At 41.3% G+C, this 14,573-nt stretch overlaps 1 protein-coding gene across 3 annotated transcripts in view; it reads left to right on the plus strand.

Moving 5' to 3' along the window:
* Positions 1-3,021: 3,021 nt before the first annotated feature.
* PIK3C2A (phosphatidylinositol-4-phosphate 3-kinase catalytic subunit type 2 alpha) overlaps positions 3,022-14,573 on the plus strand; it is a 56,435-nt gene continuing 44,883 nt past the window's right edge. For 2 of the 3 annotated variants that reach the window (XM_069803735.1, XM_069803737.1), the window contains exon 1: positions 3,022-3,175. The gene's annotated coding sequence lies outside the window, so the exon portion shown is untranslated. Of the gene's footprint in view, positions 3,176-5,906; positions 6,045-14,573 lie in introns of those variants that run through there. The other variant, XM_069803736.1, reaches the window with a different exon arrangement.

The following is a 14,573-nucleotide window of genomic DNA, read 5'->3' on the forward strand; positions in this document are numbered from 1 at the left end:
CTGCAGGCTATGTCATTGTTCCATTCATTGACTCAGCTATCTAGGGGGTAGTGTCATTTTACCTAGAAGCTGAGCTTCCAATGCCAAGTGGTTATCTCTCTTGAACCAGAACTATTTTGGCTGCCCAGCTATGGAGAATGCTACGTGGCATCTGATATACAAATGCTATTTCTAAAACTGGCTAGTACTGCTTCTGGAGTGCACCCAGTAATTGGTATATATGTAATGTGAATGTAGCTGAGAAACAGTGAAAGCAGAGGCAAAAGTACTGATGTTGCTTTTCAGTGTAAGGGGTGAAAGCAAAGGAGGGAATAGCATATTCAGTCTGTATTCAGTGTGATAAAAGGAAATCAGTACCTATTTAACATGAAGTACCTTTAGAATATTTTGCAAAAATGAGATACAGCTAAAAAGGATGGGTTTAAGTTATTTGAATGCAGAATAGCAGGAAGATTTTCTGACAAGGAGATAATTTCTAAGGCAAGGCACAGAAGCTTCTTACAGCTACTGTGGTACTGGTAGGCAGGCTTGATAATAGTCTAAAATTTTGTGCTAATCTATAGAATGGACCAAATCACCTTTCCTGTCTCAACTTTTATGATTCATATTTGACATTGTCATAGTGTCCTGTATTATGTAACATGATGGAGCTTGGTCAGTCAGATACTCGTGATCTTGTTGAAATTGTTGGATGTGGTAGCTGCCTTTTATTTAGGCTAAGCAGATCAGTGTTCCTTTGGTTAGTGAGGGATGAAACAGACAAATGGTTGTCCCAGGACTAAACCCTGGGCCATTGAGTCGGAGGTGTAATACAGAGCAGTTTAATGTGACCCGTGTGTGAGGGGGAAGGCAGCACAAACACCATGGGAACTGGTTTGCACCAGGAGGTGCTGGTCTGTTAGGATCCCGGTAAGGCACTCCGCCTCTGTAAAGTATCATTTAAACTGCTGTTTATTAGAGGCAGCATTATGAAGATGCTGGGAACCCTCAGTTGTACAGCATCAAACAGGCACAGCATGCTCTGCAGACCCCATCCGTAGAAAAGGGTTTCCCATGTCAGTCATTTTAGGACTTTCTTAGAAGAAAACAATTCTGTCCGTGACTTCTGCTGCCAGACAGGAAGGGCGTTCACATGGGAACCTCTTGTTGCACTTTTAGATAAAGGCAAGGATGTGCAGGTGGTGCAATCGCCGGTACCAAGCGGGAGCTGGGAAGTTTATCCTGCGGCCAGGGGATACCCACAGCACAACACGGGTCTGAAGGCCAGGCTGTACGGGCAGCACAGCACAGGCCTCTGTCTCATTGTTATGTGGGTCACTAACTCCTCCATGTACAGTGGTCTCCTGGCCAGGATCTCTACAGGAGCCCAGTGGAAGAGGTGGCCAGGAGACATGACTGCGACTGCCAGGACAAAAAAAAAAAAAAAAAAATCTAAAATGCAATCCGAAAAGAAGGTATATTTGGACAGACAGTCTGGAAAGAAACCTGGACCTTGAGTGCAAAGTAGAGGTCTTCCACTGATGCTCTGTTCTGTGTTCAAATTTGGAGCAGAATTGGCTTATTGATTGTCAATACTGGAATGGTGTTAGAAAGGATCAATTTCTCCTCTTAATAACTGACAACCTGAAAAATTCTTAATGGCTTAGATCACAAGGGTAGCAAGAACTCTGGTAATTTTTTTAATCTGTGTAATGAGAGTCCCGCCTATGATGCTTCTACAGGGACACACTTTGTGTCAGCCTTCCAAGTCTCCATTTTGCTCTTGTTGAAGTCACCTGCAAGGGCTTTCATTGACCTTAATGGTGCTAGGTCAAGATTTATCCGATAGAAAATGCTCAGATGCTAAAATGGTGGGGGTTTATAGATAATCACACAGAAAATGTCACTTCCAGCCATGTATTTATGACTTGCCTTTTATTCATTCATTTATATTGTAGCTTCTAAACTGACACTTTTTCATGTGTCTTCTGTGCTTCATTAATCGTTTTGTATTTTTTTGAACTTTGGTGTGCTAAAAGTGCTGAATAAAATACCGGTAGGCATAAACTGAACTATTTGATTATTTTCAGTAGTAGCCCCTGAATGGACAGAACACAAAGTTACTCTCTCTGGAATTCTTTTTCATCTACATTAAAAATTGCGTTGTTACTTTCAAATGCCCATTACAACTTTTAATTAGATCTTACGCAAGGCCCATTGTCTCAACTTTGTATAAAATCCCAGATGTGGTACTTTCGAGCTTACTCAAAGCATTATATTCTTTTGAAGCTATCGTGAAGGTCCAACCCAAACGTCGTCTCTTTGAAACGCGTTGGTATGTCAGGAAGGTTGGAGTTGACAGCAGGGAGCTGCCGGGGCTGGCGAAGTAGCTTCTGAAGTTAAACTCGGCAAAATGCTGTTCAGTGGAACGCGTTGTTCCGAGCCGCTGGCAAGTGACGGCAGCGTTTCTTCCTTCAGCTAGAGCCCGTGTGCTGCGGAGCACCCTCGTTTCGCTGCCGTCACCCCTCACCCTCTTCCTCCGGCCTGTTTTCTGTTCCCGGCGGGCACGGGCAGTACCCTCCCTCCGCGGCCAGCGGCGGAGGAAGTTCATTCCTGCCTCCCAGACGGACGTTTCTGGTGCGTTGTGCAAGTTTCCAGGCATGCCGCGCGTTCTTGGGAAGATGGGGCGATAAGGGGAGGAAATGACGGAGGGTCACCTCAGAGCCACCCAGCCCCCCCCCCCCCCCCCCCCCGCTGTCGTGGCCGAAGGGGCCCGGCCGCCACAGCGGCGACGGTTCACCGCCGGCCGCGCGGCCCTTACCGGCCCGTTTCCCCTGCGGGCGCGGAGACCCGCTGCCGGCCGGGCCGGGCCCGAGCGGAGGCGGCGCTGGGGAGGAGGCGGGGGGGACACGACAGACACAGGTGAGGTGCCGGCCGGGCGGGCGCCCGGGACGGGGTCCGGTGGAAGCGGCCGGCGCCGCGCCCCGCCCCGCCCCCGCCCATCTCCTCAGGGCCGCGGCCCGCCCCCCTCCCCCGCGCCAGCGCTGCGGGCCGGGGCCGGAAGTGAGCGCACGGCGGCGGCGGTTAAGCGGCGGCAGGGGGCTGCCTCCAGCCTGGCGCGCGCGTTCCCGGCGGCAGCGGCAGGCAGGAGGGAAGACGGGAAATGGCCGTTGCCGCGAGGCGGCGGCGCTGCGAGGTAGGCGCGGGGAGCCCCGCCGCTGGGTGTCGGGACGAGGCTGCGGCTCTGCTCCCCCCCTCCCCGGTCCTGTCCCTCCCCGCCGGTGTCCGCTTGCCGCCGCCCCCCCCCCCCCCCCCCGCCCCGCTTCGTCCGCTCCTCCTCAGCGGTCGCCGCGACGCGACCCTCGGCCTCCGGGCGCTCCCCGCCTCGGCCTCGGCGCGGCTCCGGGCCCGGGGGGCGGCCGGTCTTCCCACGTACGCTGCCGGGGCGGCACCTGCGAGCGGTGGGGCCCGGGGCTCGGGCCGCGGTGGCGGGTGGGCGGCGGGGCCGGGGTCAGCGCTGCCCGCACGGCTCGTCCCCGCCTCTCCGTGTCGGTGCGGGCCCCCGGGAGGCGGCGGCGGCGGCGCTGCCCGCTCAAAGCGCTTGGTCGGCTAACTGCGTTGTCCGGAGCGCTGGAGCGGTGCCGCTTCTGACACGGAGCGGCGGTTCGGAGGCGTCTTGAGGAGCTGCCTGCGCTCCCCACCGCTCCGCGTCCCGGGGGTGGTTTCGGTAGCTGAGGGCGAAGCGTGGGGGGTGGCAGGTAGCTGTCACCGGGCGCTGAGCGGGAGGCGCTTGGGAAGGCTCTCGGGAGCCGGAGTGCTCACCCTGGGGGGGGGGAACACCTTGGGTGTCGCTGCAGAGACCCACCAGGTTTACATTTCCCTTTTATTCATCTTCCTGATGGCTTTCTGAGTGGGTTAGCCAACCTCGGGTTCCAGAGAAGTTGGCTGTTTACAAAGCTGATCCTTAAACAGCTCTGCTGCTTCCTCCGGGAGTTTTGCAGATAGTAGTAGTACAGGGAAGCGTGTAACCGGCTTACTGTTCACAACTTGATCGAATTCATTATTCTGTATCAATGCAATAAAAAAAGGTATACCCGCATCTTTGTTAGCACAAGTAGCCTCCTGCTAACAGCTATGCCGTTGTTGGGGAAAGAGAGTATGGTAGTAAGGTGCACTCAAAAAAAAAAAAAAAAGAGCTTGGAAGAAAAGAAAGGTTCTGATGTTCTTCCTTGTCATTGTATTACTTACTGCAAATGTAGTCCTAGAGCATAGTGCAGTTAAGCTGACGGGGTAGGGGAGAGATGCAGAGGTTTTAAATAACAACCTTGCGCATTTAACGTAAATCTCTTTCTGAAGGGAACTGAAAACTCAAGAAAAATGTGTGATGTTTGTAAAAGATGTTGTGCAATACCTACTTAGAATGTAAACTGTGTTCAGGAGTTAGTGATGGATGATTTATGAAGAATCTAAAGGGGAAGTAGAAGTGGGGCAGGGGGGATAAAATCTGATTGACGAAAATATTTTGTTAGTTGGTTTTTGTTAGCTTTGAAGGCAGTTGTGTCCGTCATTCCCCCAACACTGAGAGCGGGCCTGGAAAAAACCTTCTTTATGTGTCTGGGAGGAAGAGAAGTTGCTTAAATGGGGCTCATTTACCACATTTGTGGGAGGGCAAAAAAGGGACTGTAATGCCCACCAAGTTAGGTGGTTGTTTTTTTTTTTTTTAAACTGAAAGCAAGTTGAAGCAAAACTAGTAGGAATAGATGGACACTGAAAGAAAGTTGCGTAAATGATAAAGGCAGTGGGAGAAAGCACAGGGAGAAGTAACAAATACTTGAAATTAAATGGCCTTCCATTGGGGGGAAAAAAAACCCACAAACCAAACAAGTAATAAACTATTTAGAGTCCCATCCTCTTAAATGTTGTGCTATATTTGAACAGTCCTTAACATAAAGATGCTTGTTTATAAAAAAATACATAAGAGATCTCAAGAAAGATTTAAAACTTTGATTGATTTAATAAAATAGATTTGTCCTACTTAATTACAATGTAATAGTAATCCTAACTTGGATACTTCAGGTTCCTCTTTCCTTTTGGAGTATTATTGTCATCATTAAGAACTCAAACATGAAGGTTCATCAGTACAGATAATCAGTGTATATAAATTGATGATTTAGTTATTTTTATCTCTTTTGAGTAGCGCTCTGTGTAGCAACAAGGAAAATTGAATGCCTTAAATAGAAAATGATGCATTTCAAAATGTCAAGTAAAAAAAATCTTCTCTGAATTTGTGTTCCTCTGTTTCTTACTTCTCAAACTAAGTTAACTTGACACTGCTGATACTTCTTATCCAGTGCTGCTATTGTACCTGCTATCTAGCTGAAGAAACTTGAATTAAAATGTTACTTAAAAAATAAAAATGCTGAGGTGATGTTTTGGGGTATTTTTTGTTGTGTTAGGCTTTGATATGGGACCAAAACCAGGCTGGTATGGGGCTATCTAGAAAATGAATACTAGATTTGAATTTGATTAGAGTAGAATTGCATGTTGTTTGTCTTCAAACTCTTGAACAATCTTAAGGCTATCTTATGGAGGCTTTAAAAATTGCAATAAATTGATAGGTAGGACAGTATAAGCATAATGCTAACATGACTAGAATTCATAAGATATGGTATGTGTTTGAAGGTCAGCCTTAATGATGTTCGGATAATGATCTTCCATTTTTTTATTTTAGAAGTATAGCCTTTTAGTGTCTGCAGTTAGTGCAGAAATTTCTGTGGTATTTATTTATTTTTAGAATAGTACAACAAACTTAAAAATGAGAGAGTATAGCACAAATATAAATTGTTTGCTTTGTGGAAGTGTAACTGTAAACATATTCCTCTATTTTTAAAGTAGGAAATGTGGATGTGTAATTACTTACCAGAACCAGAGTTCAGTTTTTATCAGCAGTGGTCAATAACATCAGTCATCTAATACAGCATTCATCCAGCCCCTTTGTACATGAGAAGGTTGCTGTGATGTCATTTTTTGCAGAAGAATGCAGAAGTTGTTTCCAGACTGGACAAGTAAGTGAAGGAGGAAATGTTTCAAAGCATGCCAGTAACAATAAAGCTCGCTTAATCTATAAAAGATTTAGAATAAAATGTTTTCCTCAAAGCTCACGTTAGAAAAAGTTATGAGAAACGTTACTTCGATCTGTACCTTAGTAGAAATGCAACCTGAAATTATTTATTTAGAGTAAGTTTAGTTTGTTCCAAGTGGTGGTCGCTTCAGAGTGCTTTCGTTGAAGAAATTGAAGTAGAGGGAGAAGGTATGCCTGCATATTTCATGTAACTTGTAATTTTCAGGTGTGTGGCATTAAAGTTATAAACATAAAGTTATAAACTTACAAAAAACCAATGATAATTGGAAACTTGCAATATGTAGGGTATGAGGGCCTCATGGTATTTGTGTATGTCACTAGTTTGTATCTAGAGGTAGGTTACTGCATGTCGACCTAGATAAAATTATTTGGTCCATATAGAGTTTGTAGCTTGTAGGTTTCAATATTGTAGTTGATACTAGTAGTTATAGCAGACACATCAAGAACAGGTTATCAATAACTGATACAGTTTTCTGCTTAAACTGTAGTCACAGCAGAAAAGCAGAGGGTAGTGACAGTGCTGAGTTATAAGGTGAGTGCTGAAAGTTTACCTGAGTTCAGCATGCAGCTGGACAAATTCCTGGAGGAAAAAAAAAATCCATCAGGGGTCTTTAATATTGGAGAAGTTACCTCAGGATTCAGGAAGTACTTGAGTGGCATATTAGTGGAGACTAGAAGAGTATTTTGCGGAAGTGACATTACATGCTTGCCTTGGTTTAGTTTTTTTCCATTTGCGTTTCTGAAGCCACCCTTAGAGACAAGTTAAGGATGAGATGAATCTTTGGTCTGAGCATAGCCATCCTGTTCAGTTTTCTACCAGTGTAGTGTTTTCAATGATTACTTTTGGTTTTTTTAATCAATACATCTAATAAGCACTTATATTTTCTAATATATAAAGCAAAAAGGTACATGTGAACAGTGAATTTGTTCTGTCAATTAATCAACAATACTGCTTAATACTTTCATAAACAGTAGGTTTGTGACTAAGAAGTATCTGCTGGTTATAACTGAAACTGTGCAAGTTTCCTGCCTGAGGGGAAACTCATCTGCTGAAGCAAGTGGTAGAAATAATTTGGCTAATGCAGCAGAATTGCATTTGGTTAGACTGGTAGGTTGATACTAATAAAGTGATATGGAGTTAAATCTGGGACAGAGCTGCGGTGACATGGTTTTCTCTACCTACCCTACTGATGTTTTTGATTATGTTTTGTTGAAGGTGTACACTGTGCACTGCTGCCCAGGGAATAGAATAGGGTCTTTGTGGTGGAGGGTTGTTTTCATCTCCCTGTGTTAATAGCCACTGTACATTTGCATCATGAACTTCCTGCATTTTGCTGTGTTTTGAATGCTTTGTGACATTAGGAGGGTATTTGCAGAGCTTACTTCAGGAATATACCTTAAGAAAATTTGGGTTTTTACCATGGTCCTATGTCGGTGCTGTAGAATGTTGTAAAACATATAGGGAAGGTGTTTGGGCATCTCTATTCAGGTAATCAAAGCAGATAGCACAAATGTTTCTTTTCTGTCCTCCCCATGATCTAGACACTTTTTATATTTTTGGTTGAATTGGATATGTAGTTTAAAATGTTGTCTGCCTCCTGCTTAGTACTACTGGTATTGGGATTAGTACTAGTACTAGTATAGACAGATGCTCCAGGTAATTTGTCATGCTCTACTGTGATCAGGCCTGCACTGTATGAATAACTAAAACTTTGTCTGCAATCTTGCTGCCTTGATAAAGCCCTGAGCACCCTTATTACCTTCTCATAGCTGACCCTGCTTTGAGCAGGTAATGGAACTAGAGGCCCCCTGAGGCCCCTTCCAGTCTTAAGTGTTCCATGAAAGTGATACTCCAGAGTAAAACTATTTTGCAAATCATGGATTACTGCACAAATCATTCAGCTGGGGAATCAAAATATTTGGGGCAGTGGTATTACTTAAAGAAAAAAAACCCCAAACCCTAAAACAGTAGCTAATGTTGATTCTGCGTGGAATATTTTGTATTGCATGAGTGTTTTCAAGTACCCTTTGAAAAGAGGGATTGGTGGAAAAGAGTGTGAATCATAAGGGTGACATGGAGAAAAGCGCAACTTTAGAGGTGGCTAAAAGCTAAAGAACCAGTAAAAAGGTTTTAAAAGCAAAATTCTAAAACAGAAGGAGTGGATATGAAAGCATGATTCTGTAAGGAGAAACATTGCAACAAAACTAAAATTCTTAGCCTTTGTCAAACAATGCTGGTAATAGGCTTGGCTGTAAGGCATGGAAAAAAAAAATCTTGGCCAAGTGCATCAGAATGAAACAGCCCGGGATGCCATCAGTTTCATTATTGCTTTTTTCTGGTATCTGCATCCAGAAAATACTGGGCAGCAACAGAATTGTAGGTATGCTGTTAGAGAGCTGACAACAAAATAGGGAGAAATACAGAGATGCAAGAGTTGGTGAGTAGTTCTACAGCTGATGAAACCGATGTCAAGTTTCCTGTTGATTTGTGTCTTCAGCTGATTGGCTTTAAGGACTTCTTGGCATGATTCACGCATTTATAAAGATTATCCTGGTAATAAATCTGTGGTGTCCAACAATATGAGCTCATGCTACTGTTTTCTTCTAGCTGTGACACCCAGTGTTCTTGGCAGTGTTGGGTTGCTTGTTTTTACGAAACTTAGATGAAATTTAATTATCTTTAAGACCCCTACTTCTTCAACAGACTTAAATGAAATGGAGATTGAGTTCAAAATCTGAGGGGAGGAGTGTAACAGCACAAATATGCTGAAGAAGCTTGCAAACATACTGTATCAAATCTGCATGTATCCACATTTACTGGTGGAGTGGCTTGCAGTGGCTAATGGTGCAAACCACTGGTTCAAGAAGGGGAGGAGTTCTTTGTGACAATGGAAAACAGGATTTGTAGGCTGTAGCTGCCTACACTAAGCTTTGGCTGGAACATCATGACAGATGCTTCCACCCTTTGTCTCTCTTGGAACATTGATCAAAAAGTCAAGATTCTACAGTTACAAAGTATGCCATATCTAGTAACAGTCTTCTGCATAGTGTCCTGGATGAAAATTAATTAGAAGAGTTCTATCATAAGTGTTTTTATAAGCACTGGAACAGCCAAGGCTGGATTTTTCAAGGGATTTGTTGCCAATGTTGAAAGACCTTGAAGCATTCCTGAAGGCTTCCTGTTCTAGTACTGGAAACACCCTATTCTTACCTAGCTCTCAAGAGCAGAGGTTTTGTGATGAGATTGTAGTTTTTAGTTGTAAATGAAATTTCAAAATCAAAGTTAAGAGATGCCGTTGCTGGTCTCTGTACAGCTGCTTAGGTATTTGCGAGCCAAATGATTTGAGCAAAACAGAAATGACTGCTGGTTCAGAGTTTGTGCCAAATTCAGAATTGTACCTGATTTAAGCTAGTGCAATTATCTTTGAAGATTCTGTAGGTATGACCTGAAATGAAATGGATTTAATTTTTTGGTTAACTGTGTTAATCTCATCTGTAAGGGGATACTTTCTATTTTTGCTAAATTGACGGGATTACAGAAGCTACTAAGTTTTTAGTGGAAAGATAGCAATGATAGGGCTATATACCTGAAACACTAACTTTTCAGGACTACATATGTACACATTATTAAAAAAACTTCCAATTTAAACTTAACAGTGTTTTAAAAAATAACAGACTTAGTGACATGACTTCTAGAAGTATCTGTTCAGTTGTTTCTTGGTTTGTAGCAATCTGAATGCATCTGGCAGAGAGGGCTTTTGAACATCAAAGTTCTTCTGTTTTTTCTTGCTAAGGAGTTTTCCTGCTGTGGCAAATGTCTTGCTATGAATTCCTTTCCAGATGATTAGTACTTTCCATAGTATGTTACTGCTGTCTTATTTTGCTAAGTTTTCCCTGGTATCCCATAAAACTGCTACTGTCCCTGGTATGCAGGCAAGATTTGTTAATTCTTAAGTATAGCTATCATTGTTAGGCAAATACCTCAAATCTTTTTTTTTTTGTTTTTTTAATTAATGGCAAAATAACTACAGAGTTATTGTGAAAGTTACACTTGTTTTGAGGAAGGTCTGGCTACTGTATGTCAGGGCATTACTTTATAAAGAATGCAGGAAATGGTCTGACTTGTTATCATTGCTTTTGTATTTAGTGTTTGGACTCTAGGGAATTTATGTGCACTGATTTGTGATACTATAAAGTATTTCTTAAGAATGAGTTGCCAAATAATATGTTCAGTGATTCTTTACCACTAGAACAAATTATAAATAGAATGTTAAAAGCCTTGGAGTTTTTTGAGAAGAAAATTGTTGTGCAACTCATCTTAAGTAGAGAAGAATGTTAACATGTACATGAGCAGATGGTGAGATTACCTCTGCTTAAGGTAACAGGACTTACCTCGAATGAAGTCATCCCTTGCTCATTAAGATGGGAAACTGATTTAGATTTTGGGAGTCTTTGTCCTGGTAGAGATGAAATATCTTGTACTGATTCTCCTGAAGTTTCTTACTAAAAACCTATGAATTCCTCATCAGAAGAAAATTTCTTCATGGTTCAATTTTATGTATTTGCTAGATTAGTGCCTGTGTAAATATATTTTGTTTTTAATGTAAGCCTCTAAGTGAAAATCCTGTTTGAAATTAATTTCCATTCCATGTAGAGGCTTTGATCTGAAGGAGATGGTCAGACATTTGCTATTTCTTGGTTCTTGATATTAATGAAGTTTTGTTGCTGCATTTTTTTTTTAAAGAGCATTTGATGCCTTTGAAATAATGAATGATGAGTAATACTCAAATAAAATTGCATAGCAATACACAGGTACTTGACTGAGCAAATGAACTTTGGACTCTAAACACGTTTATTCAAAATTGCCACCAAGGAAGTGTTGCACTTAGGGAAACTCTGCTAGACTGGAGCCAGAGAAGGAGGTCTGCAGACTCATGTCTGATCACATCTGGTTGAATACTTAAAGAAAATATTGCTTAAAGTTAACTAAGTCTCACTGCAAGAGACAGATTACCTTTCATCAAGGCTGTAGATAAATCGGGTGGTTGAGATTTCTTAGACCTACTTTTAAACAAAGCAGGCTGTATTGCTGAGTTACTGCTATAAGGCAGTGTAAATATGGTGACTTTGTATAAGGCATGAATGTGTCCATTTAATTTCAGATTTAGGGGAGAAGTAAGTGGTGTAGGAGATTGTTTTATCACTTTCAAATTTCTGTTATAATTCCTTCAGTAGCTTCTAGTTTTCCTTTTTTTAATAAAAAAAAAAGAAGCATTTGACCCATTCTTTGGTTGGAGAGTTGTGCTCTTGAAGGCAAACAGACAGTTGAAAACTGATTATTACTGTTACTTAAAATAGTGTGCAGCAGTTGAGATGAAAACAATCCTGACTCTCTAAGGATTACTTCTAGGTCTTCCGATGACTTCCAGTTGTTGCAAACTTCTCGTGAATTCCTATGGTATGGTCAGTAATGGTTCAGGTATCTGGTTTTCCTGTTTCTGGGGTTCGAATTGAAACATATTATTCTGAGTGTTTGAGAGGAGTTCCCTGCTGATAGATAGTCCAAATGGAATTTGCCCTTCTCTTTGTAGTGTTGGAGAAGTTCAAATTCTGCTAGTTCTCTGCCTTTGAACTTAGATGGCTACAAAGTCAGAAGTTCAAAGTGAAGCTAATCTTATGTTAAAATGTTAACTGATGGGGTGTAGTTAGCATTTAAAAGAAGGTCTGTCTTTATTTTAGTCATGCTTATTACGCATAGGGAGCTTTTCTTCTGATGTTTTCTCAAGTGCATTTACTGGTTAAAACTGGCAGGCAGGATAAAGTTTTGCTAAAACTATTGCAATTTTATCAGATTTTTTTTAAATCTGTTTTTAACTTCAAACTGTTTGAAAACTGCAATCTGCTTATAAAATTTGACAGAAATTTATACAATGATTTGGTTTTAGAAGTTTCCCAAGGACAGGACTTAAACACAGTGATCAAATTAAGTGTGTGTATGTATGCTGATGAGACTGTCTTGCAAAAATAAAAATAAAATTCAACTTTTCAGATAGCTGCTAGTAATAATACTCTTCTGTCTTGAATACTAGAAGTCATGATTTGTCAGTGCAAGTGTGCATTCATATACTGACAAAAATGCAGCACTGTAATGTGAAATTGTAAAATAAACAAGCAATTACTGAGTGACTGGGATTCTCTAGATGGTACGAATGAGTGTGCTGCAGTAGCTTTGCACCACGTTTCAGAGTGCTAAGGAATGTATGTTTATCTGCAGTCGTGACTTTGTGGAACAGTGACTTCTTGTGAGTAGGAGACTGCTTGGTGAGTATGGAGATCAAAGCTGTCAATTTCAGCAGAAAAATAAGGCTTCCTACTTTTTTTAAGGAGCCACAGTTGTTATATATAGTTACTTTGAAGAGCATATAATCTTGATATTTTTTGCCTTAAGAAAAATCACTTGCTGCTGTAATTATCAAGCAGCACCAGAATGCGTTGATAATCTTCAAAGTTGTAGCCCAAACAGTTCTGAATAGTATCAGAAAGTATGATCCTATTTTAGTTTTTTTTAATAAAATTCACGAAAAAAAATCCTGCTGCTATTTAGAATCCTTAGGCAACAGCAAGACTCTGAAAACTGCACTTACCTCATGCTGATGCTTCTTGGAAAAGCCACGCAGGAATTGAGAGGACTTCATACATCAAGATGTTCTTGCATCTGAAAATTTGACATAGCAATTTAAACCAGTCAAAAGTTAAGAGATGAAAGCCTGCTTGGATATCTCCGCAGTCTAAGCGGTCGGTGTAAAGTATATTAGTCGTCTTTTTAGGATGTTATCTGCGGCTAGTAGGCTTAGACTATCTACAAAATATTCAGTACATCTTTAGGAGAAGGTTTAGAATGACTGTCCTGCTAACAGGAGGGTAGTAAATAACTGAATGGTACTGATGGCCACAGCTGTGCTGCAAATGGCACCAGGGACCTGCACTGTCTATAAGGGAACCCAGCAAAAAAGCTTGGTGGTTTTTTTAATCCATTCCCTGATTGGGGTCAACACTCAGCTGTGCAAATAGGCAGTAGATAGGGCAGAACCTCTTAAAGCAAAAGTTGTGGGTTTAATGAATGTCAAACTCTGCAGCTTAATGTATTCTATGGAAAAGGATCTGGTATCTGCTTTTTTCTGTAGGCTTCATCCATGTTATCTCATGGAATGGATACATACTAGTAATCTCCAAAGCTCCTCCTTAAAACTTTATTCCCCAGGACTTCAGTTGAGTGGTTTTCAGGGTTTTATATCTTTGTGTTAGTCTGTCACTGTTTCAGTCTTTCTGAAGATTCCCACTTTCACTTAAATTTTATCTTGGTACCTGTAACATCAGTTCTAGTTTAATCTTGCTTTGTGAAGGGTTTCACGTGAATTTGTTTTCAGACTCAGCTGAAATGTATAGAACCTCTTATAGAGATGTCTGTCCTTCACAATATAAGCCACTGAAATGAAGTAGATGAAACAAAAACTTGGCAAGAGCCTTAAAGAATTTAAAGAATCTGTTAGAAATCTGTTAAGAATCTTGTTGTCCGTGTGGTGAGTCCACAGAAGTAGAGTCAGGTTTTTTAAAGCACATATCTCTGGTCTGATTCAAGGAGGAAAAAAACCAAACCTAAACAAAAAAACCCCCACCCCCTTCTAATGGGTGTGAATAGTATGGGAACATAAAGACAGACTTTTGAGTTATCTACATTATTTGCTGCAGAGAACTCTTCTAATTTGTTGCATGATTTAAACCCATGATGATTTACATCTGAAGGGCTCATCTAGTTCAGTGAAACTGTTTTAATGGGGATTGCTGTTTATGTAACCCTCCTAGCAGAAACTCATTATTCATGATTTTTATCTTGCTACTTGATATGCATACTAGCTGTTACTGGAAGACATCTTATCTCCTGGACTCCACTTTAACCTGGCTGTGTGTAAAAGCTGTAGAATAAATTAGAAACAATATTGAAGAATAACATAGTTCTTGTGGTAATCAAGATTGTTGTATTAAAGAGGCATAGATATTGTAGTGAATACAGGAAGTTGTATAATAGTACTGAGCACAAGATTGGAATTGGAGAAATGTAAGATGTCATTTTCTTGGTGGTAGCCTTAAGCAAAAGTGACCTTTTGGAGTTTCTTCCCTTACCTAGCAGTGAATGACGCTTCCTTTAAGGGGCTGTTAAAGGGATTACTTAATGAGCAGCTGTACTTAAATCACTTATTTTGCTTGTCCAAGAAATAGCATTTCATAAGCATTATTTCTCTTGTTAAGAGGGTAAAGTACAATGATATTTTCCAAAGGAAAACCATCATAATCATGGTACAGCAGTTTGATGGGTCGATTGTTTTTGTAATACATTGAAGTAAACTGGAAGTCCTCTTGATAATGTGCTTTATCAATGATAGATATTTGTATA

The sequence above is a fragment of the Haliaeetus albicilla genome, chromosome 16 (genome assembly GCF_947461875.1).
Source record: "Haliaeetus albicilla chromosome 16, bHalAlb1.1, whole genome shotgun sequence".
Lineage (NCBI taxonomy): Eukaryota > Metazoa > Chordata > Aves > Accipitriformes > Accipitridae > Haliaeetus > Haliaeetus albicilla.